Source organism: Electrona antarctica (genome assembly GCF_951216825.1).
Source record: "Electrona antarctica genome assembly, chromosome: 22".
Classification (NCBI taxonomy): Eukaryota; Metazoa; Chordata; class Actinopteri; order Myctophiformes; family Myctophidae; genus Electrona; species Electrona antarctica.
Window position 1 is genome coordinate 17,521,567 of NC_136805.1, and position 25,000 is coordinate 17,546,566.

Sequence of the window (25,000 nt, forward strand, 5' to 3'; positions counted from 1 at the left end):
ATTTTGAGAACTGCTGACATAGAAACATAGGGTTTTTCAGAAAACTGTCAGGATTCAGAAGGCCATTTGGACCTCTTTTCTTAGGTCTAAAGGGGTTAATAAACAGGCTCCCTGGACTCCCATGCTGTGCGTGGATCGGTATAACATTGTAGAACATTAACACTGGCTACCGGCCACACGCTGAGAAACGTTCTGGCACCAGCTGGTAATGTAAGCTCGTCAATGCCTTCTGCGCCTGACCCTTTCACCGACCATCTTTTGAAGCCGTTACTCCGCGATAATTGTACAGTCAACTGTTAATTATACAACAGGTCGTTTCGAGGAAGCAATCCGATTGGTTGAAACAGTCGTCTAGCCGTGCTTCAAACCAGCATGATGGAATGTCTAATCAAAACAAAGAATTCAGCTGCTCTGTTCTCCCAGAGCGCAGCAGACTCGGTGGCTAGGCTAGCTAGTTTCTTGTGACATTTGTGGTGGTAGTGGCTACATCTGTCATTCAAAAAATATGTTTTTTTTTAGCGATTATCTTAGTTTTAAGGGTAACTGTTGTATAATTGCAATATTACAATTAATATTGCTTCATTAACTAACTACAAGCCTTGAGATCACAAGGCTATTTTCACAATATATATCTGGAACCGATTCAAACTAAATTCTCTTGGGATCTGGAACTCTTACATTCCAAGTGCTTGTCAGGGTGGGGGGGTCCCCAGTTCAAATAAGATTATTTTGGGGGGTCCCCAGTTCAAATATGATTATTTAGGCGGGTCCCCAGTTCAAATAAAATTTGAATAATGATAATCATATGATGATTATTTTGGGGAGTCCCCAGTCATGGCCTGAACAGGTTGAGAACCACTGCTCAGTCAGCGCTGTCCTCCGGCCTCAAGCCCGTCACAATGTCCCACAAATACAGTGGTTCATGAACATTGGCCTACGCTCAAAATACAGAGCATGTACCGACACATACTGTACCTATACTGTGGATCTAGTTGGCTTCACAATACTCAATCAATAAGTACTTATACTGTATATATGCATGACTCCCAGATTTTCTAAGCTCATAACACATGGTGTTAATATAAGCCCACCTCAACGTAAAGCATGGAGAGTATCTGCAGCTCTACAGCTTGGCCTGGACTTGCAGCGTTTTCAACAGGAAGACGCCCGCCTGCCTGCCTGGGCGAGTCCGTCTCTCACCGACATCTGCCTGGTACTTTCTTCCTCTTTCTCTCTGTCTGTCTTTCTTTCTTTCTTTCCTCCTTTCTTTCTTCCTTCCTTTCCGTCCGTATACGTCCTTTCTTCTTCTTTGCTCTTTATCAGCGGCTTCTATTTATAGCCCTTCAGTGCGGTGGCTCAGCCCCAGTACAGTATGTTCCATTAAAACACAGACCGTCTCTCCTCAACCACATCCCTGGTCCTCCCAGTCCCACGTTACCACGTACAGTACTCCTCAACCACATCCCTGGTCCTCCCAGTCCCACGTTACCACGTACAGTACTCCTCAACCACATCCCTGGTCCTCCCAGTCCTCCCAGTCCTCCCAGTCCCACGTTACCACGTACAGTACTGTACTGTCTCTCCTCAACCACATCCCTGGTCCTCCCAGTCCCACGTTACCACGTACAGTACAACCACATCCTTGGTCCTCCCAGTCCTCCCAGTCTCCTCAACCACATCCCTGGTCCTCCCAGTCCTCCCAGTCCTCCTCAACCACATCCCTGGTCCTCCAAGTCCCACGTTACCACGTACAGTACAGACCGCCTCTCCTCAACCACATCCCTGCGTCCTCCCAGTCCCACGTTACCACGTACAGTACAGACCGTCTCTCCTCAACCACATCCCTGGTCCTCCCAGTCCTCCCAGTCCTCCCAGTCCTCCCAGTCTCCTCAACCACATCCCTGCGTCCTCCCAGTCCCACGTTACCACGTACAGTACTGACCGTCTCTCCTCAACCACATCCCTGCGTCCTCCCAGTCCCACGTTACCACGTACAGTACACTAAAACACAGACCGTCTCTCCTCAACCACATCCCTGGTCCTCCCAGTCCCACGTTACCACGTACAGTACTCCTCAACCACATCCCTGGTCCTCCCAGTCCCACGTTACCACGTACAGTACTGCCACATGGGTGGACTGTGTAGGACACGCACACACACGCAAAATATGGACAAATATAGTGCAGGCATGTGTACTGTATATATTATAGAGTAACACACACAGACACCACACACATCTGTGTGTGCGCGCAAAGACATACTGACGCACACTGTAGACATGTGTATAGCACACGCACGGACACACACATACACGCATTTGCACGGACGGACACACACACACACACACACACACACACACACACACACACACACACACACACACACACACACACACACACACACACACACACACACACACACACACACACACACACACACACACACACACACACACGGCATGCAGCACACAAGCACAGTGACACATACTTTTGACCGCCAGGATTAATTAATCAATTTATCGCACATTGCCAAGGTTTTTCCCCTTTCAACCCTTATTTTGAAGAGCCAAATATCCGTAACCGGGTGTTTACGATGACGTAATGCTGTGTGTGGTGCCGGTTGTTGTTCTCTCGCTCGGTGCAGAAAAAAACCTGACCGCGAGTATCACAGCGCCTGCTGTCGGCCGTTGAAAAACCTTGTTTTCACCAGAAACGTCATTCTCATTGCGCCGATTTGGAGATACAGGCCATTGAAAGCAGCACATAGAGTGCAAGTGGATGCACGCGCGTCTTCAAAAAGGACTGTCACACTTTACACTGGGATGCTAACGAGAGATAGCTATCGATGCGATCCGATCAAAACATGGATTAAAGAATATAAAGCCTAGAAAACGTAGACTACGCTGTTGGCGGGCTGCCAGACAAAAGTTAATCTACGCTTTCTACGCTTCTGGCGCGCTCCGTGTTAAGGCATGTGATTGTAATAAACACATACTTTGCACACAGTAGGTGAGCACCATGCTGATAGGAACACACATATGGACTTTCGCCTTGCATAATGCACGTGTTAAACAACATTATGACACAGTACAATTCTGTGTTTGTTTAACTCCGAGCGTGGAAATGGAATCAAATGGCCCCTTACACATTGTTCCACTCTCTGAGTTAACCACAGTTAAGCTCCCTCTTAAATTAAAATAGAAGATATTTTCTGCAAAGGTTAACCATTTTTTATTTTAAATGTTTGCATTAAATCAAGAAATATGTGACTAAATTTGACTGAGGGACTGCCATTGGATTTTTTTTAATTTTCGCTTCAAATTGACATATTGGTTGTTCACTTTGACCCACCAGTTTTGGAGATATGGCTTATAGAGTAATGTCTTGCAGAAAACAGCGAGTTGAGAAAACAGGCTTGAAAGGTTCACTTCTGTGGTGAACATTACTATATAGCTACATGTTTAAGCATTGCCTGTGCCTGTGCTATTAACTCATTTTTGGAAAAAAAGAAAAGCTGGAATTTGCGCGATGGCAGGCTCTCAGTCAAATCTGGTCACATATTATATCAGCTTGCAGCAAGTTTGTTTTTGCTGCAAGCTGTGCAGCTGTCCAATGCGGGTTCAGAGTATGGGTTTTTAAGCCGTTCAGACTATGGGTTTTATGGGTAAGTCTCTTTATGGGTAAGTGTAGAGAAACTCTGCAAGCTGATAGAAATAAAAACTAGAAAAAAAGGCATAAAGTGAAATAAGACACGGCAGGTTGAAAAGAGCTTAAAGAAACACTTGAGGATTTTCCTGAGCAGGGAGCGGTCTGACGTGACGATTATGTCAGGGGTCGGAGGTCAGAGGCCCAGCCCAAACAAAGACAGTTTGCACACAGGTCAAAGGTCACTGGAAAGACAAGTTGTTTGAGGACACTGATCAGCAAAGATTACTGCACACACACGCGCACGAGCACGCACACACACACGCACACACATCCATCCTCATTAAATTATGAAACATCGGCTGCAGACAGAAGTAGGTTCAACATGGTTTGAGGACATTTAAGGATGCAAGAAAGTACTTTCTAGCCCACAGGGACCTACATGCTACATGTTGGAGACACACAGGGACTCACAGGGACCATGCTACATGTTGGAGACACACAGGGACTCTCACACAGAACCCTCCCGGCTACAGTATGGCCCCATTTTAGGGATGAGAATACATCGGAAATCTTCTGACATGCGCGCACACATACAGTACACATACAGTACACACGCACGCGTACGCACACACACACACACACGCACACAGCCACACGCACACGCACACAGTAAGTGAAACAACAGCTGTGGCAGACTTAGCTGAGATAACCCATGTAGGCAGGCAGTCTTGGCAAGGGTTCTTCTGGGCATATGGGTGCGTTGCCAAAAGGCACATGGGCAACTTACACAACGATGATAACACCACAGCTGGCAGTCCAGACTGAGAGTGGAGACAGAGAGAGACAGAGAGAGAGACAGAGACAGAGAGAGAGACAGAGACAGAGACAGAGAGAGAGACAGAGAGAGACAGAGACAGAGAGAGAGACAGAGAGAGAGACAGAGACAGAGAGAGAGACAGAGAGAGAGACAGAGACAGAGAGAGAGAGAGAGACAGAGACAGAGAGAGAGAGAGAGAGAGAGAGACAGAGAGAGAGACAGAGACAGAGAGAGAGACAGAGAGAGAGACAGAGAGAGAGAGAGACAGAGAGAGAGACAGAGACAGAGAGAGAGACAGAGAGAGACAGAGACAGAGACAGAGAGAGAGAGAGACAGAGAGAAAGAGAAGAGAGCAAGGGCTAACTGAACCGAGAACAGCAAGAAGAGGAGTGAAAACACAAAGGAAAGAATGAGAAGGAGAAACAATGGCAAGAGAATGAACCCATCGCCCGGCCCAGGGACACCCAATGACTTTTTAATAAACGCTGGCGTTTCAGGTGCCATCCATGCTCGTTTCAGGTGCCATCGTTTCAGGTGCCATCCATGCTCGTTTCAGGTGCCATCCATGCTCGTTTCAGGTGCCATCCATGCTCGTTTCAGGTGCCATCCATGCTCGTTTCAGGTGCCATCCATGCTCGTTTCAGGTGCCATCCATGCTCGTTTCAGGTGCCATCCATGCTCGCCGCGGTCCTGCAACAACCTCCTCTCGTGATGACTCACCACCCAATTTCCAAACCGCAGGCCTTGCGCTTCGCTGGCCATGCAGCGCTACAGTTACAGGAACGGAGCATGGCCGTTCAACGGGAGCGCTATTGCTAGTAGTAGTGTAGTAGTAGTAGTAGTAGTAGTAGTAGTAGTAGTAGTACTACTAGTACTAGTAGTAGTAGTAGTAGTACTAGTAGTATAGTAGTAGTAATAGTAGTAGTACTAGTAGTACTAGTAGTACTAGTAGTATAGTAGTAGTAATAGTAGTAGTACTAGTAGTAGTAGTAGTAGTAGTAGTACTACTAGTACTAGTAGTAGTAGTAGTAGTAGTAGTACTAGTAGTATAGTAGTAGTAATAGTAGTAGTACTAGTAGTACTAGTAGTAGTAGTACTAGTAGTACTAGTAGTACTAGTAGTAGTAGTACTAGTAGTACTAGTAGTACTAGTAGTATAGTAGTAGTAATAGTAGTAGTACTAGTAGTAGTAGTAGTAGTAGTAGTACTACTAGTACTAGTAGTAGTAGTAGTAGTAGTAGTACTAGTAGTATAGTAGTAGTAATAGTAGTAGTACTAGTAGTACTAGTAGTAGTAGTACTAGTAGTACTAGTAGTACTAGTAGTAGTAGTACTAGTAGTACTAGTAGTAGTAGTAGTAGTAGTAGGGCGGAATTTTGAAGCACCGACGTGAGCTAGCATAGCGCGTCGGGGGGGCGGTGGGGACTGGCTGGGTGGGGGTTGGGGGGGCACCATCACCTAATCATAGCAACATGAGTTAGATTTTAATATATTAGCGCCCCTCACTTCACATGGGTGTGATTTTCTTTCATTGACGCTTTATTTTTGCCTATATATGTTCTCGTTTTATTCTATTCTTATATTGTAGCCTACAGCACAATTGTTTCGAAAGGCGCTTCCTAAATAAAATGACCCTACCTGACCTCACCACTGCCAGACTGGACCGTACGAGCTAGGGTGCCTGGACCCAGTGGACCGCTGAGTCACGCCCCATGATGGAACCCGCTGTGACCTTTGACCTGGTTATAACAGAAGCAATGCTATAGCTCACCACCACCACCACGCCACCGGGCCTTCTTTTAATGAGAAGGTGTGGAGCACGCCTCGCTGATCTGGAACCCTTCCAAAATACCACAGATAGCCCTATACATTCCTCTGGCCTGCCCCCTCTGTATACCTGCTGGAATGGCTGTGGGAAAGTACAGAAATACCTTTGTGCAGGGTGGCCTTTCTGTGTGTGTGCATGTACACAGTACAGTATGTGTGCATTTAGGTGCACCGTGCGTGGGTGCGTGCGTGCGTGCGTGCGTGCGTGCGTGCGTGCGTGCACCCGAAAATGCATGTATGTGAGTGCTTTATTGCCTCGTTCACTCGCACACAAACGCGCACACACACACACACACACACACCACACACACACACCACACACACACACGTGCACACACCCACACACACCCCCACGTGTGCACATGCCAGGCCCCCGTCTGCATTGTGTTAGCCGCGCGGTTTAATGATTCCACTGTGTCAAATGACTCTTTTCCTTGCATGGCCTGTCTTTGATAGTGGCCATATAAAGGGACCCGGGACCCCTGAAACCCTATTCCATGTGCTCGCATTAAAAAACCTCAAACCAGAAACTATTAGGCCGTCCCCCACGGCCAACAGAGTGCCGGTCGGACCACGTGGCCGGCTGGCTGGATGACTGACCCCAGTGTGGGTGTTGGTGAGGGGCGGGTCTTTCCTAAACACAACCCCCCCCCCCCCCCCCCACCCTTCGGGCGCTGAATACTTCTCCCCTCCTCTCCTTGTCGCTCTCCTCCTCCTCCTCCTCCTCCTGACTGGCTGAGGAGCAGAGCGAGCGGAGGCCGTGTTTATTGGAGGCCTCCAAAGTTCAACTCGTCTCTGCGGTCGCGGCGCGTAGGAGGTGCCGCCCGCGAGGGATGGAATACTTGTGGCCTGCACAACAAAAGAATTGGAATGCCCTTCTGCAAACTGGCTAATGTAGCCCACCATAACGTCCACCCCCCACCCCACCATCCCTTCTCACACACACACACACACACACACTCTCACACTACTCTCTCTCTCCAACCCCCCCCCCCCTCCCTCTCTCTCTCTCTTTGCTGCATGCATGCCGTTAGCAGCACACTTGTCTGGTCTTGATTATGGCACTACGGCGCGCATGTATCGAGGACGAGCGGTGTTTACTGGAGCTTGGACATCATAAACACACTGATTACAGCTCCATACAGGCCCTCCCTCTCCCCACAACCCCCCCCCCCCCCCCCCCCCCCCCCTTGACATTCAGAGAAGTAACCCGGGTTCCACAATGGCTCTTTTCTTGGGGCGGAATGGAGCTTTGAAATTAACACCACCTCTTTGCACCAACCACTGCTCTTGTGTCGTTATCGCTGGGGCCTAGGAACACCGTGTTCCACTGACCGTCTGCCCACGCACACACATGCACACGCACATGCACGCCACACGCACACACACACACACACACACTCAGTGTACCATATGGGCATGTGCACGCTAAGTACATGCATGCACGGTGTACTCACATGCACCCTCTGTCAGAACACATGAGGCGGCATGTTCTTACATGTACTCTCTCTCTCTCTCTCTCTCTCTCAGGGCATGTAGAGCTAAAATGACCCACTTTCTCCCAGATTATGCCCAGACATACAGCGCTACTTATCTACGTGGCGTGGCGTGGGGGCGGGCGGGCGGGTTACTCATTAAACTTGCATAAGCGCCATGCAGTCGCTCAATCTTCTTGTCCTCAGCTTTGGGTTAAACGGCCTGTAAAGTCTTTAGCGTACAAAAGTACTACAGCCTATATATATGATATGGTTATCTCTAATCCTGTAGGCGCGACAGCGTGAGAGGGTTAAGCGCACACACGCGCACACATGCACGCACGGCTGAGACGGCATTAACCGGGCGGTTGGCGTTAACCGGGCGGTTGGTGTTAACCAGCCCCCACCCCTCCCCGCCCCTCCGTCCGCAGCCAAACACTTGTTTGTCTGTTCCCACAGAAATGCTGGTGGCAGGCTCCCGGAACGATTACACGTATAATGTGGTTTCCCCAACTGTTTGAGCAGGCTCTCCACTTCATATCCCTCTCCAACACTGCACCTGTTCCACGCCTCAACTGACGCCGTCACGCAGGAGAGAGAGAGAGAGAGATAGGGAGGGACTCGGGAGAGAGAAGCATGGGGGGGGGGGGGCATGGGGGGTCCAACCAGGATGTAGGATGGCGCTAAAACTGCAAGCCAGGCACATTTCTGTTTCCTTTGTCTTCGTTCAATTCCCCCCCTTCCCAGAACAGTGACACGATTTGGGAAGGTGGGAGTTCCTGGAATATAAATGTATTTTTTAAAATGACCCCGCTTTGTGAATTGCATTTATTGTACCTAGGGATGGATATATATATACGGCCACAGCCAATGAGACTGCGTTTCCAGCCACACATCAACGCAATGGGGTAGCCTACGGCTTTTGGGTGCTTCTCAAAAGCACATACTTAATTTAGGGCAACTGCACGATGGCAGTAGAAATAGGGAATGTATTACTTTATTTATGATCGTTTGAAACCATGCATGCACACACACACACACACACACACACACACACACACACACACACACACACACACACACACACACACACACACACACACACACACACACAGTATAACTGTCACGTATGACTTTCACAGTGCTAGCCAGGTGCAGTCAGTATAGCCCCGAGGCATGTAGGGGGCTCCAGTCAGTGTCTCGTAGCATGTAGGGGCTTCAGTCAGTGTCTCGTGGCAGAGGCCACTTTGGAAAGAACTCACTGTCTGTGCAGGATCCAAATGACAGGTGACACCACCGTGGTCTGTCCGGACAGGCCACGCTGCCACATCACCATGTCCCTCCGTCACCGTGTATATCTTTATCCCATGCGGTCGCACTGCTGGAATGTTCTATAGGAGACGCAGTGTGACCTGTCCCGTGGCCCCAATTAGTCGCCATATAAAAAGTATTCACATGACTGCCTGTGTGCGCGACGGGACTCTGCCGCGGTGTTGATTACCGCGGCAGAACCGAAGCATGTCATATACAGTATACTGTAGGTGCATCACAGAGTCATTCCAGTCTATCTGGTCTGGTGAAGCACCTCATCTGCGCTGAGCAACGACTTCAAACATACATCTTGATAATGTCCTCCTGCTCGGCTGCTGACTAAGCTGCTGACTTTTTTTTGCCTCACAAAACATTTGAGTAAAGTTGTCGACTCACCTGGGTTTAGAATTCAATTGTGGGCCTATACAGCTATGGTAGGCTCAAATCTGTCCATGGACATTATTATAAGTACCGGTAAGAAAGAAAGAAAGAAAGAAAGAAAGAAAGAAAGAAAGAAAGAAAACAACACTACTGTATTCGTTTCCAAACACAGGGAGGAAAAACATAGGGAGCATGTACAGTATGTACGGCATCATCCACACATGAATAACGCAAAGACAAACAGTTGTAGAGAACGTTGTGCCATGTAACTGTATGGCTGTAATGATTAGAGAACGTTACCATGTAACTGTGTGGCTGTAATGATTAGAGAACGTTACCATGTAACTGTGTGGTTGTAATGATTAGAGAACGTTACCATGTAACTGTGTGGCTGTAATGATTAGAGAACGTTGTGTAACTTTATGTAACTGTGTGGCTGTAGAGAACGTTGTGTAACTGTGTGGCTGTAGAGAACGTTGTGTAACTGTGTGGCTGTAGAGAACGTTGTGTAACTGTGTGGCTGTAGAGAACGTTGTGTAACTGTGTGGCTGTAGAGAACGTTGTGTAACTGTGTGGCTGTAGAGAACGTTGTGTAACTGTGTGGCTGTAGAGAACGTTGTGTAACTGTGTGGCTGTAGAGAACGTTGTGTAACTGTGTGGCTGTAGAGAACGTTGTGTAACTGTGTGGCTGTAGAGAACGTTGTGTAACTGTGTGGCTGTAGAGAACGTTGTGTAACTGTGTGGCTGTAGAGAACGTTGTGTAACTGTGTGGCTGTAGAGAACGTTGTTCCATGTAACTGTGTGGCTGTAGAGAACGTTGTGTAACTGTGTGGCTGTAGAGAACGTTGTGTAACTGTGTGGCTGTAGAGAACGTTGTGTAACTGTGTGGCTGTAGAGAACGTTGTGTAACTGTGTGGCTGTAGAGAACGTTGTGTAACTGTGTGGCTGTAGAGAACGTTGTGTAACTGTGTGGCTGTAATCATTCCGTTTATGTCTTCCCGTACCACAGGAAGACTACAGCCATTAACTGCTTGTGTCAGCAGCTAATGGGGTTTCCTTTTATGACTCAACTGAACAACAGTTAGCTCATACAATCAATACTTCCATTCTGCTCAGGTTAAAAACAACTAAAAGTAATTTGATGCCAGATTGGAAAAAGTGTAGCAGCCGCACAGAATCAAATCTATTTCAGGCTTTCAATTGGCCAGCCTCAGGGCAGGGCACAGGGGTCAGACAGCTAAGTCAAGCGCTTGGTGTTTTTGCGGCCGTGGACTTGGGTCTTTTCAGCCCCACCACCAAACCAGGCTAAAGTGAAATATGCAAATGACTCGTTGGTGGCAGAATGGCTTTGACCTGGCTTGACCCTGGCTGTGACAGGTGGCTGTCTCTTTTCTCTCGGACAAGCAGTTGACTCATCAGAGCGTCACGCTCTTCAATGGGTCAATCTCTTGTCTTGGCCCCCCGACATCATCACTGCCAGAGATGAATGATCAAACACAGACTTTAAAAAAAAAGGTATCTGTCAGTCGTGTTGGACCGGTGGAAGAGGCTGAGCAGCCCCCCCCCGAGCCCCGGCTGACTTAACACCAATGTCAATCTCACGGCTGCATGTGACATCCCTCTTCATAGCAGAAATGAATTAGTGTCGGGTGCGTTTGAGGGTTTGAAAGCTTTTCAAAGCGAGCCGTCAGCGGACTTGCGAAAGCAGTCCTGCCGGCGGTGGGGCCTATTTTGGAACATCTTTGGGACTGAAGTGACGGCGCCATTTAAAAGACAATGTACCTCACGTATGAGAAAGCAAGTCGCTGACACCAGGAGCCTATTTTAGCAGGCGGCTGTCCAGAATGCCTGTCCGTGTGTGACATCAGCTGCTCCGTCGAACCAGCGTGTTTTCATTAGCCCCCAGCTAGTTATAACTTATTAGCGGCCTCGGTTCAACTTGTAGATGTCCCCGATGAGGGGTCTCTGGGGAGGGGGGTCCGGTGGCTGCCAATGACTTCCTTTTGAAGTGGAAAAACAAACACCTACCGAACGGAAACTGACAGGATGCCAAGGGGGACCTCGACGGGGCACTCGCTTTAGCGCCGACGCATGCGCAGCTGTTCGGCAACCCGTCGGGGCCCTGTAAAGAGGCCCTCGTAAATGTCTGGCATAAGGGCTCGGTTTCTTAGAAAACTCCCTGGCTTTGATAGACGTGCAAGGTTGGAATAGTGAAGTGCTGTTATGTGTACATTTTTAACCGCTCTGCTTTTTAAGAATGGAAATTTTCACCCGAGCAATATGATCTGTACAACATGTCACACAAAGGCTATGTGTGCTTAATATAGGCCGTACGATAACCTAAGGTATACCCCTCGTATACAATGCAACGCTCCAGCATTTCCCACAGTGGAGCGCATGGCTATTGTTTGTCCATTTCTCCAGGCTAGGATGAGACAGGAAGTCATGGCGGTATTATGGGAGTTCAGATCAGGAACAGGGAGATCTGTTAGGCCAGCATGTAGCTTCATAGCGTCTTTGCACTGCGTCCTCCCCTCCATTCACCCACTGACACACCAAACCTTCTCTCATAACGTTAGGAACCGGAATTGACTCTGAGAGAGTGATTAACGCTTGCTGACTGGCATGGACGGAGTATCAAAGCCACACACAAGCCGCTCGCCGCTTCGTCTGGCGCGAGAGCAGAAGTTCATCGGAAAGTCAAAACTGGACGTCTATTACAGCGGCTGCTGCAGTTGAAACAGAAGCACCTCTGTCCCTCCGTCACCCTCCGGGGCTGCCCGCCCACGTCTCCCGGACATTTTCTAAACAGCACGCTCTCCACCCCACCACATCGGACGCTCCAGTCGGAGCACATGCAGAATTCCACCCCAGAGAGGAAAGTCAACCGTAACCATAACATTACACCACAAATACACCTATAAAAACCTTTTGTTCTTCATAGAGGAGAAGCGAACGCACGCATGCTTCCTCTGGAGTGACAGGGCTGCCCAAGAAAGCGTACGGGCCTGCATGGCTACAATGCCACCCACTCCATCCATTACGCCACTCACTGCTGCAGCCCGGCAGTACAGGAGCTCTGTTTATCCTGCTGCACTGCAATAAAAACCCACGGCGTAAAGCAGGGAACACTTGCCCCTTCACAGTAAAACACCCGTCTGCATATTATGGCCTTACGAATACCGAGAACACTGCTGCACCGCCTGCCAGCCGACCAGCCACGCGGCCCTGCTACCCGCTAGAAAGCCATTAAGTGTAGGGAAGCCACCCGACTGACTGTTAAAACATCAATAAATTATGTCATGCACACAAAAACAACAATACGATAATGTCATCTACTAGTAACTGGCACCGCGGTTCATTTATTGTTTCCTGGAAATATCATTTAACTCTGTGGGCTTCGCCAATCACGTGCTCCCAAATTAGTTCAACTTTGGGTTTCAGACAAAAGTGAAATTACAGCCAGTGCGTATCCTGTCTAGACATAAAAATAAATAAAAAAACCCAACCAAAACAAAGACAGCCTTGAGGCAGATTATTGAGTTATCCCATTGATTTTTTTGGGAGAAATTGCTAGTTGAAATGTCACAAACATAAGTGGAGAGGCGGCATATTCATATATAGGAAACCGCCGGCGTACCTACGTCTGTCTGGCAGCTATGCCGTCGCTGTAAATGCCATTGTGTCTTTGTACTACGCCATATTAACAGCCATAAAGAGGTTTTCCCCATGGTGATGGGGGATTGGGGGCTCAAACAGCCATATGACAAATAAAATTCCCCCAAATAAAAATAATAAAAAATGGAGCTGTAACACAGGCGGCCTGCATCCAAAAGCATGCATTTGGGATTACCCAGCAGCCAGGTGGCCAGTCCTGCAGTCAAGAGAAGCAGGGCCACATTCAAACAACTACTCACTCCTTGGCCCTTAATTTCACTTTATGGCTCCCCAGCACTCAGCGGAGGAAGTCTGCCAGCAGCACAGCTCAGAGCGTTCCGCCTTCCAGCTAGCTCACAGCATACTCTGATATTGTTTGAGGAATAGAGTGTGTGTGTGCGTGCATGCATGCTCGTGCACGCACGTGCCTGTGTGTGCCATGGTTGTGTTTCCCCCGCGTGTACTCCCGGAGAGAGACGACGAAAGTGAAAGTGATTCCCCTGCCAAGCATGACAGATGGGCAGGGAGTGGCACAGTGCTTCCTCCTCTCTCTCTCTCTCTCCCTCTCTCTCTCTCTCTCTCTATGCCACCTGAATGGCATGCGGGAGGGATCTATGATGATGATCACTGAACTCCTGCATCCGGGCTCACACCTCATCTCCTCTGACAGACCAACGTGCACTGGATAGAATGCAACGTGCACTCCCTGCTGCCCTGCTTAATCCTCCTCACTGGCTTGCTCCCGCTGCTGCTGCAGAGAGCGGAAGCTCGCGGCCAAATCAAATGCTAAGATTGTTGCAGTTCATGAGTTGCATACTTATCGGTCGCAGGCTGCGCATGACTTGCATGCAAAAAGCGGACGATTCTAAATTAATCCGGACCATCAAGTACCGGCTCAAAGTCAGTAGAGTGTGTGTGTGTGTGTGTGTGTGTGTGTGTGTGTGTGTGCACGCTGCAGCAGCGCTGCAAGACGCCACCCCCATCAACACTGCAGCACCGCCACACGTTTTGGCAGCAGCAGGGAGCAGGAGGGGGGTGGGGGAGGGGGGATAAAAGGGGAAGAAAAAGTGCAAGTTCAACATTGTGCAAGATATCTTTCTTCTTGGAAGATTGCTGACTGCTGAGTCTCAGGGCCTGGCAAACCCACCGCGCTACAGTGCTCGCTCGCTTGGTCCCAGGCCAGCAATCGTAAAAAGGAGAAAAGAAAGAAAGAAAGAAAAAATAAAAAGCTGGCTCTGCTTCACCTGTTGCCCACAGCTAATTCCGGTGTGTCAGTTTCACGCGCCCGTTGGCCCCTGAGTTGCTTTGCTCTGTCCTCCACGTGAACTACAGGGATTTGACCATGTTTGCCCCCCTGACTGCAGCTGGGGTTGAAGGAGCGGTCAGAGAACATCAAAGTTATGCAGGAGCCAAAGATAGCGTGTACTGTACAGGCTAGCTGGGACCGTGCTATAATGACAAAGTTTGTTTTCGCCGAACATGGTGATTGCAATGAATAACGACTTGTGTGTTGATAATTCTGGGCATTTGCTAAGAAATACGATTTGTATCCGAGGTCATTCTGCATGAATGAATGGATGGATGAATGAATGAATGAATGAATGAATGGATGAATGAATGAATGAATGAATGATTTCATTCATTCAATGATAAAAGGAAATAGCTGTCAGATCATAATTTACATGAAAGGAAGGAAAAACGAGATGTCATGTGATTCTGATCAACTGTGTGGCCCTCGCAGGCAGTCCGCAGTGGTGGAAAACATACTCAAATGTTTTCACAATGTGTCGCATCGCTATTTTCAAATGGGTGAAATGTATATAGAACTGAAGTGGTTAAGTATGTTTTGTAATAATAATCAAATGTACAAAGTAACTAAGTAACTAAAGTAAAAGTACAATATTTACATCCGAGATGTAGTGGAGTAGAAGTAAAGGTATTGTAAATTGTAAATACTCAAGTACAGTACAAAATATCTCCAAATTGTACTTAAGTAAATGTACTTAGACCCTTTCCACCACTGGCAGTCAGTCCGTGGCATTGTGAAGCCGAGACGTCAACATGCTACTGTACATACAGCCCCTCCCTGCAATCACACCCGATATGTGCACCTGTGGGAACGAGACACTGCACTCCGCCATGGAAAAACAAAACCAACCCACCTCCCCTTTGACTCCGTGACACCGTCAAAACGTACCACCGTAACTGGACACTGACAGCTCCCCACTGATGCCTGTTCACAGGAACTTTACTGGTGGTGGTGGTGGCTCAACTTAAGGCGTCAGTGACCCTCTCTGGAATTACGTATAGGACAACAGTGCACAAATAACAAGACAAAAACGCATACCTTTGTTGTGGTCTGTAGTCCGCAGCTTCAATGGCACCTATTTCACATTTGTGTTGTCAGCTTACATCCAAACAGCGGTCTGTAATGAGAGGAGAAATGTCGTGATCCTTCAACCTTCCAGCAAGAGAAACATCCATTCAGCCAAACAACAAACCCAGGAATCTACTGGCTTATGAAAAAAGGAATTGATCCAGGAGGGAGGGAGGGAGGGAGGGAGGAAGGGAGGGTGGTACTGCGAACAACAGCTAGCCGTGATTCCACGCACAAATTCCTCCGTCCGAGCCAGTAATCTGCGCACGTAGGGGATGCCATGGGGAGGAGTCTGGAGGTTCAGCGGAGGTGAAAATCCTAGAAGAAGGCGCGAGGCTCCCCCCCTCATCTCTACGCTAACCGACGCTAGATTTTCATGTGACCAGCTTACCACTAAAAGGCTTACAGGCTTAATCCTTTAGCCAAATGAGGTGTCTAACCTAAGGCTTAGGCTAGCCAGAGGAATCAAAAGGAGTTTACAGTATATGAGCCTTACAAGACGTGTATTTGTCAAGGAATGTGTCTCCGGAAAGGATTTCGGTTCTAGGTATCATCGCTTCAGGTCCTGCGACCTTAGGCTGACATATATGGCTATACCACTAAGCTGGTATGCCATACCTCTAAGTACTGGTATCGTTGGAAGGAAGACTTTCAACAATGTCAATCACACGGCTCAGACACGCTGAGCGTGTTCACTTCTCATCCAAAATAAATAAATGAAATAAACGTGGGACTCGTGACGGGAAGGTCAGAGTTTTGAATCCCTGCAACAGATGGGGGGAAATGTGGAAAATGTATAGGCCACTGGGAACCCCAGCGGGTGTTCCGACATCTTTCCCTAAACAAAATGAAACTAGAGAGGTTCAGAGGTTTATCCCTTCTTGTCACTATTTTTGACAGACGCTAGCTGTGCTATACTTTTAACGTTTTGTGATTTAGACTCGCTTGAACGCAGAAGGTTATATTCAGAGACAGATGCAAGGTTTGATGTTTGCCTGGTGTCCCAGTTTCTTTGAAACGCTGCATTGTTCCCTTTGCACTCTACTGCTATTGTGTTGCTTGTTGACTAAGGTTCATGCATACACTGCATACTCTGATTTCACACTGTCACTATGGATAAATGCGTCTAATAATAAATACCCAAATTGTAAACTGTTTACTCCACCAGACCGGCTGTGCAGGCCATGACATCCGTCCCATCTACCGTATGACGTGCGATGGCGCATTACTCCATCTGGGCCATGATTTCAGCCTGATCTGACACCATTGACTTACAATATAAAAGCTCAGTTAAATGTTAAAAACACATGTGACAACAAGAAATGAATGGTGGTACTTCTTTTGGCCAACTGGCAGCGTGCGCAGGAAATGTGGCACTGATCGGGTCGGCGGTTTGCAAGATTAGCCCCGGACAGTCAAAAATAACAGGGGGTGAAAACGTGATCTCCCCCCCTTGCCTTCGGCCTAGTGGAGATAATGATACCTTAACGTAAACCCCCACAACGATGTATTGTAGACATACTAGTATACTTCCAACTTCTGCTCCAACATGTTTGGCAATTTTTCCAGAGTAAATGATATTACACTGCACATAAAATTCATTGCATTTGCACAGAGCAGGACCGTGCCTGCCACTTTGGATTGGATCAGACATATCTGATCTGGCTGTGGCAAATTACATAATTCCTCCCATCTGGGACGCGTACGTAGACTACACTAGCACACATCTCGTACCCTACAAGTGTACACACACACACACACACACACACACACACACACACACACACACACACACACACACACACACACACACACACACACACACACACACACACACACACACACACACACACACACACACTTCATTATTTCATTCCCTTTCAATGTCTGTAGCAGACGTGGTAGATTATTTTGCGGTCCATCCGTCTATCTGATTCAACGGTCGCCTGAGTGGTAGTAGCTGCCTGACATCCAGAATAAAAATAAGAGAACATCTGCACTCACCAAATTAGTTTAAATGCTTATTTGAATGCATAGGTGCAGTCACGCCATTCAACCGCGTTTCACTCCTCCGGTCTTCGTCTGTGTTTACACCAGTGGTTCGCAACATGGGGTCCGGGGACCCCTAGGGGTCTGTGAGGATGTCCCCAGCCAAAATGCTTGGTAGTTATGGGTCTGTAACTCCGAGAGTGTATACATTAACACTAAGGATTATACAGTGTAGACTAGAGCGTAATCCCAGATATATAAATTGCATGGGGACCTAGCACACATATCAAACTAGAGGTCCTAGAAAGGGACCCACTGAGCAATAGTCGGCTATTAGACCTCAGTCTAAGAATGGGTTATAACGGGTCTAAAAATGAAAGTTTTTTAGCGGTCTAAACTTAGCTTAGACGTTGATTAGAAGTCTTTTAAATGTCTATATATAGACCGTCTATATATAGACGTTAAACTATGCTGTTTCAACGTCTAGTCTAAGCCTAGACAAAAAAAAAACGTTCATTTAATTATAACCCATTTTTAGACTTGCCATTTAGACGTATTTTAGACGTGATATAAAATGCTCAGTGGGGAGGATCACTGAGAATCATTGGTTTACACAGTGTAGCGACATCATCGCCTAGTTCACACCTGACTTGGCAAGCAACGCGGAAAAGGCCGCACTCATATCTCTGATAGTGAAGATAGATAACGAAACAAACCCTCCCTCTCTTTCTGTTTGTCTGACACGGCTGTCTGCGTCGACTGCTTTCCAAACGACGCGCGAAGAAGCCCAATCTTTGGCTTTTAAATATCAGATTTGTCGTCAATCGGCGACAGCGCCTGATAGGATCCGTCGGGAGGACAGCTGTCGTCTAGTCTACACAGTACAAGAGTTCAATGTCATTTACAATTATGACGTCTTCATCCGAGACAGACTGAGGGCAGTGGTCAGAGGTCTTCTGAGTTCTCATAATAAAGCGTGTTAACTTATAGCCAGGTCAATGTGGCTTACAGAGGCAAAGCAACGACTATGCACATCCAGATTTAGCGGCGTATGCATGGCTATCATGCTGTGTCTGCAACCAGAGAAATTGGGAGCAACAGCGTATTTGATTTTATATGGTGCTGCAGAAGGAGCGGACAAGCTTTCCAATGTTTCTTTTTTCCCCTAATTGATGCCTGTGCCAGGCAAATGAGTGTGGTTTCGTGTTACCAGTTGGCTCAACACAAACAAGCCCTTTAGCAAAAGGGATCGCCGTGCTTTTCTTTAAGGAAGAGAGGGGAGGAAGGAAGACTGACTAAGACACGATATCATTATATCGGTCATTTGAATGCACAGCACATACGCGCCCACACTGACACAAGACACTACTGTTGGCAAGTCAGATACTTTTCCACCAGTACTCCCCCCCCCCCCCCCCCCCCCCAAGGCTGCATCTTGATTAGCGGAGACAAGAACTGCACAGTTCATTTCAGTTAATTCCTCAAATCAAGCAACCATACACTGCTCTTTCAAGAATCTTTTTTTTTAAGCACTCCTTTACAGTCTCACATTTTGTGAAGGCGGCCGGGGCTATTCAAATCTAGGATAAGTCTTGGTTTTGGCTGGAATGTGCCCTGGAGCGGCCTGGAAGACATTCAATAACTTCTTTTTCAATGTTTGCCTATGTTTTTTTTCCCTGCATACATTTCAGAGGACTGCAATGTAAATGCTGGTGCAGGCTGAAAACACACACACACACACACAGACACACACACACACACAGACACACACACACACACACACACACACACACACACACACACACACACACACACACACACACACACACACACACACACACACACACACACACACACACACACACACACACACACAGGACTGCTTTCAAGTGCCACTTAAAAAAGGACTTACTGGAGACTATAGGGCCCTACTTGACCCATTGACCCCTCCTACGGGTGCCTGTGTCAAAGGTCAGACGTGCACTGCCACCCAGTGTTGTCTCCATCAAGCCACTGTATCAGAGGTTACTTTCAACACCCTCCCCCCCCCCCCACACACACACACCCACCATTTCCTACCCCCACACCCACCCCCAACCAGGCCCTCCGTCAGGCTGTTTTAAGAGGCAGGGTTTCCGGCAACGGCCGTTCTTGTGTGGCCTTGCATCTGATTCCCTCATTGCTAATCCGTATGCTAAGCCAGTGCTCAGCCACTCGGCCCACGGGATAAATATGCATGGGCACAGGCTGCCCAGATAAGAGGGCCAGCTGCTGGGAGGCAGGGGTTTTTTCTTCTTTTTACCTCCGTTGCCCTCTGCGGCGCGAGCGGCGCGTCTGAGCCGGAAAGAGACAAGGGTCTCAGTGCTGCAGCAGAGACATACGTGGTGGTAGTAAGGCATCGTCATATACATATTTATATAACATCCCTCACCCGCGCTGTGCATGAGGTTACCTTTCACCGGTGCTGGGGGAAAAAGTACTCCAATATATTACATTACACATTATACATATTACATTACAATATATAAGCATAAATACTGCAATAGAAAACTACTTTGTGTAAAAGTAAAAGTCCGGAATTCAAAATGTACTTTAGTATATGCAATGTGTGCAATTTTGTGATAACGTGCCCTATTCCAATCCGTTGGCGGCTCAGCGTGGACACCAAGGGGCCAGTGAGGATATCCAACGTTGAAGCACTGGGCCCTAGTGGTAAGAGGAGGGACTGCAGGCAGACCCGTGGAAGTATGATTGGGAAACCCTGTGCAACCCTGTGAGCTTCGCGCCTGATCAGTCTCTATCCTTTTAATACTCTATGGTGGACACTCACCCTTCACTCTCCTAGTTAGTAGACTGGAACCCACCTATGCTTTCTATGGCATAGGGAGCTCCCCACGAGAAACTAGACGCAGCTGCGCGACATGAGACTAATTAATTAGAGCGACAGAGGGAGAGGAGTGTGTGTGTGTGCGTCAATTTAACACAGGTGCAGACGGATCAGAAATCAGCAGAGGGTGATCGACGTTTGCGCTACTGTATGCCAAATTGAAGTGGACTCGGCCCCAGACTTTTTTATTTCCTTGTTAATAAAAACGTCTGGGTTTCCGAGGCTACTCTCCTAGAGACTTCACTGTAGGTACAAAGTCATGTATATAAAACCATTCTTTATTTAGTTGAGAGGAAACTAAATGAGTGCTCCACCTCCTCTGGCCATACAATGAACCTCAGATTAATAAATGAGTGCTCCACCTCCTCTGGCCATACAATGAACCTCAGATTCTTTGCTTTTTTTATCTGTGTCGTTTTTCATGATGGGATATGTACATATTTACCGGTAAATCTATACATTTCCTGTGTTTCCACATTTGCTGCGAGTACGAACGTGTGTTGTGTTTGTGTTAATACAGCACTATGAATAACACCAATTTCTTCGTACGCCGTAGTGGTGCCGTTGGCTGAAGGAACCTGATTTTAAAGTGAAAACATTGAAGAGACCTATAATGAGACTTCCGTACACTCGACTTGCTACAACAGCAGGTGCGTAGGCGACACAGCAGCAGACGTGTAGGAGAAGGAGGGAGACCCGCACACTGCCAGGTTCAAGAGCTTTTTATTTAATGTCAATAATGCAACGTTTCGGTCTTTCCACCTTCCTCAGGCGTGTTAAGTTAATACAGCACTATGAAGAACACCAATTTCTTCATGCGCCGTGGCGCCATTGGCTGAAGGAAACTGATTTTAAAGTGAAAAAACATTGCAATTTTCACTTGAACACCAATTGTTTTCAGCGAGCAACCCCCCCTCCCCCCCCCCCCCCCCCTCGTATTCAGTCTAGCGTCATTATCTCGGTGTTTCGTTTAAAACGATCTACAGTAAAAGGCGGTGTCCTGTCGCAGTTTAGTGAGGCCGTACAGTAAAGAAAGAAAGTATAGATAAATGGCTCCCCTTTCTAGTATACACACTGGAGACAGTGTCTGTGATGGCGGGACGCAATACGACCCCACTCATTAAAATTCCTCCTCCTGAGGAACAGGGTACAGGGAATCTATGGCCAGCGCATGTCAGCCACACCGGTGAACACAGATGAAGACGGAGACAGACAGACAGACAGACCGACAGACTGTCAGAAAAGACAGTCAGACAGACAGACAGACAGACAGACAGACAGACAGACAGACAGACAGTCCGACAGACCGACAGACCGACAGACCGACAGACAGACCGCAGAAAATATTCGGCAGAAAATGGCTAAAGATTCGGCCTATTCGGTTTCGGCCTGAATAGGCAGAAAATATGTCACCGAATAGTATATGCAATTAATGCATTCAAAAGAGCTGAATAAATGTTTTATGGACCCATAATAGTGATTATTATTTAAGTTAAGTTTTACCATAACCATTTATTTTGCCATAAATCAGGTAGCTTTAAGGTACGGCCATGACAGCAATGGTAAGAAAAAAGATATGATATAATGATATATCATATTCAGATATTCGGTTTTCGGCCAACTGTTTCCTATATTCGGTTTCGGCCAAGAATTTCCCTTCCGGTGCATCCCTAAGACAGACCGTCAGAAAAGACAGGTACTGTGTGGACTGGACATATGAAGACAGCTTCTACAAACCAAAAAGCACTGTCATCTCCCATCTATCATCCCCATGCCCGTCCATCATCCCCATACCGCCGGCCCAGCAAATCCCTCCCCATAAGTGAGGGATTTGAGTCATCTGTCCAACACGCAAGATGTACTCTATAGTCAGAATTAACTAGTTGCCTTTAGTGTACATCGCAATGCTGCATATCATGCCTGACTGACTGACTGACTGACTGACTGACTGACTCACACACTCACACACTCACACACTCACACACACACACACACACACACACACACACACACACACACACACACACACACACACACACACACACACACACGGCTATTTACAACCATGCCCCTGACCACATCATGACAATAGGGAGAGAGAAAGGTATAAAAACCATTAAAAAACACGCTCTCAGTCTCAGACACACACACACACACACACACACACACACACACACACACCCCCCCTATCCCCGAGGTATAAGCCATATAATGGGGTATTCATCTCGTGGTCGCCCGGTTACAATCGCCTGCTCTCAGCGTGTAGGGTTGCTGACCGGAGGGAGACGTTAACTCCTATACACACTGTCTAACGTCATTAATATCTCCTTTATTTAAGTATGTTACATGATAGAATATGTTGTGAAATCATATTTTGGGCCCTGGAAAAGTAGGTCAATTTTGGTGCCTCAAAACAGATTTGAAATGTTGAGGTAATTCTTTCACACTTTCCATTACATTTCATATATTTCCTTCTCCATGTGTTCTTCTTTTACGCGAGACGTGCGTTTTAAAAGCCGCTGCACTTGGTGCTGCCACCGCTGCTCCAAATATGTGCCAAGAAATAACGATGATAAAAGTGATAAAATTCCAAGCAGTGGTTTACTTGTGATTTTAACGCGGCACCTGGCGTGCTTTGGGATCGGGGTCGTACGACAAATGGCGAAAACAGCTGATCTAGGCAGCCTATACTGACACACCCCAAAAAATGGATGCTAGGTTGAAAGTGGTCAAATAGGAGTATAGTAAATATTAAACCGAGTCTAATATCTTCTGTCTGCTTTAAGGTTGTTGCACACCAAGACCATGTCGGGCCGTCAGGCTGTTGACAAGCGTCTGTGGCGTGGTGTGCACACAGCCTTCGCCATGGTAGTGGCTCAGGAGTAGAGTGGCTGGTAGAGCGGGCGGATGGTAACCGCAAGGTTCCCCCAGAGTTAGTGTCGAAGTAGACTGGGGTCCACCTATGCTTTCTATGGCATAGGCAGCTCCCGGCAGGATCCGCCGGGAGAATCTAGACGCAGCTGCGCGACATGAGACTAATTAATTAGAGTGACAGAGAGAGAGAGGAGTGTGTGTGTCTGTGTGTACGTGTGTGCGTCAATTTAACAAAGGTGCAGACGATCAGAATTCAGCAGAGAGTGATCGACGTTTGTGCTACTGTATGTATGTAATTGAAGTGGACTCGGCCCCAGACTTTTTTTTTCTCCCTGGAAATAAAAATGTCTGGGTTTCCAGTGTCCTTGAGAAAAACTCTGAACCCCTAAATTGCTCCCAATGTGCAGGTTGGCGCCTTGCATGGTGATGGGCAAAATGCACCATTTACCTCTATTCTGCTTCTGATGCAGAAGCCTCCAAGTAGAGTAGGCAGTACCATATTCTCAGTTCTCAATCCTATCACGTGCACATAATGTATGACACCAGAGTAGCGTAAAAATGTCTCCTTGTTCGCAATGCCAATTGAGCTTCCCGTTCTCTCAAGGGGAGGACCGATTAACACCCACTCATGCAGACTACTGCCACCACCTGGCATGGATAACTATTTCCTCTTTTCTTCCTCTCACGCGGGTGCACAACAGTGTGTACTACAATGCGTGCACAGCATTTTCTTTTCCTGACGTCTGATCCACATGATCATGACATGAGTCACTCTGTAGTAGTCAGGACAAGTCGGGTTGCGGTGTAGGGCCCTTTAGTCCAGTGGTTCTCAAAGTAGGGTCCGGGGACCCCTAAGGGTCCTTGAGGGAGTTCCAGGGGGTCCCCAGCTAAATGATAGTTTGGTACCAAATGGACCCTTGTAGTTTTGTAACTCTGAGAGTATACTTAAATGGAACCAAATGGACCTGTACACTCTCAGAGTTAAATTAGCATTGATTTTACAATATCAACTGGGGTCCCAGAGATAGAAATGCCATTAAATGGGTTCCCGTAGCCTTTTCAGGTCAAACCGGGGGCCCTTGAAATGAAAATGGTTGACAATCACTGCTAGAGCCGTAAACAGCTTCTCTTTGGCATACATTTTCAAATGGGGGTCCGCAAGCCAATGAGTATCATTTTGGGGGTCCTTGACACTGGGAACCACTGGTCTACAACAGCATGTTCTGCAGCATTCAAGTGCACTAATGCGTCTGTGTCTACTTACTACTTAGTCGGCATGTTCATTGTTTTATGTTCAATTGTCACGGCAGCAAGTAAGTGCCAAAGCTAATTCCACACTCGGTGGCAAAGAATGTTATGATCGTAATGGCTCTAGCTGCCACCGCAGCAAGTTGTCGCGTGCCAAACATTGTTTGTTGAATACCTTTTCAGAATAGAAACATTAACTGTGCAGATTAAGCACTTCTGTCACATTTTTTTGGGGGGTGGAAAGTGGAGAAATTAACAGCCCCAGTGGTGGTGTTGTTTCTCGCTGTGTGTGGAGGCAGGCAACACCAGTGCTGATCCAAACCAGAGGTAAACACTGCTTTGTGCTGCGTTGTTGAGACTTTCTGTCATCGCAAGACTGGGATTTCACTTAGGGTTGGGTTTTTTTCTTCTTCTTTGAATCAGAGTGCGCTGCCAGAGACAGAGTCTGCCAAACCACGGGCTCAATCACGTCCATCTGTTTGCATATTATGTAAATCACCACGGATTGCATT

At 47.5% G+C, this 25,000-nt stretch overlaps 1 long non-coding RNA gene across 1 annotated transcript in view; it reads right to left on the bottom strand.

The window, feature by feature from the left end:
• Positions 1 to 25,000, bottom strand: part of LOC306914960 — a 71,081-nt gene that overhangs the window by 34,923 nt on the left and 11,158 nt on the right. The window contains exon 2 of the long non-coding RNA XR_013788768.1: positions 15,461 to 15,539. This is a non-coding gene — a long non-coding RNA (uncharacterized lncRNA). The remainder of the gene's footprint in view (positions 1 to 15,460; positions 15,540 to 25,000) is intronic.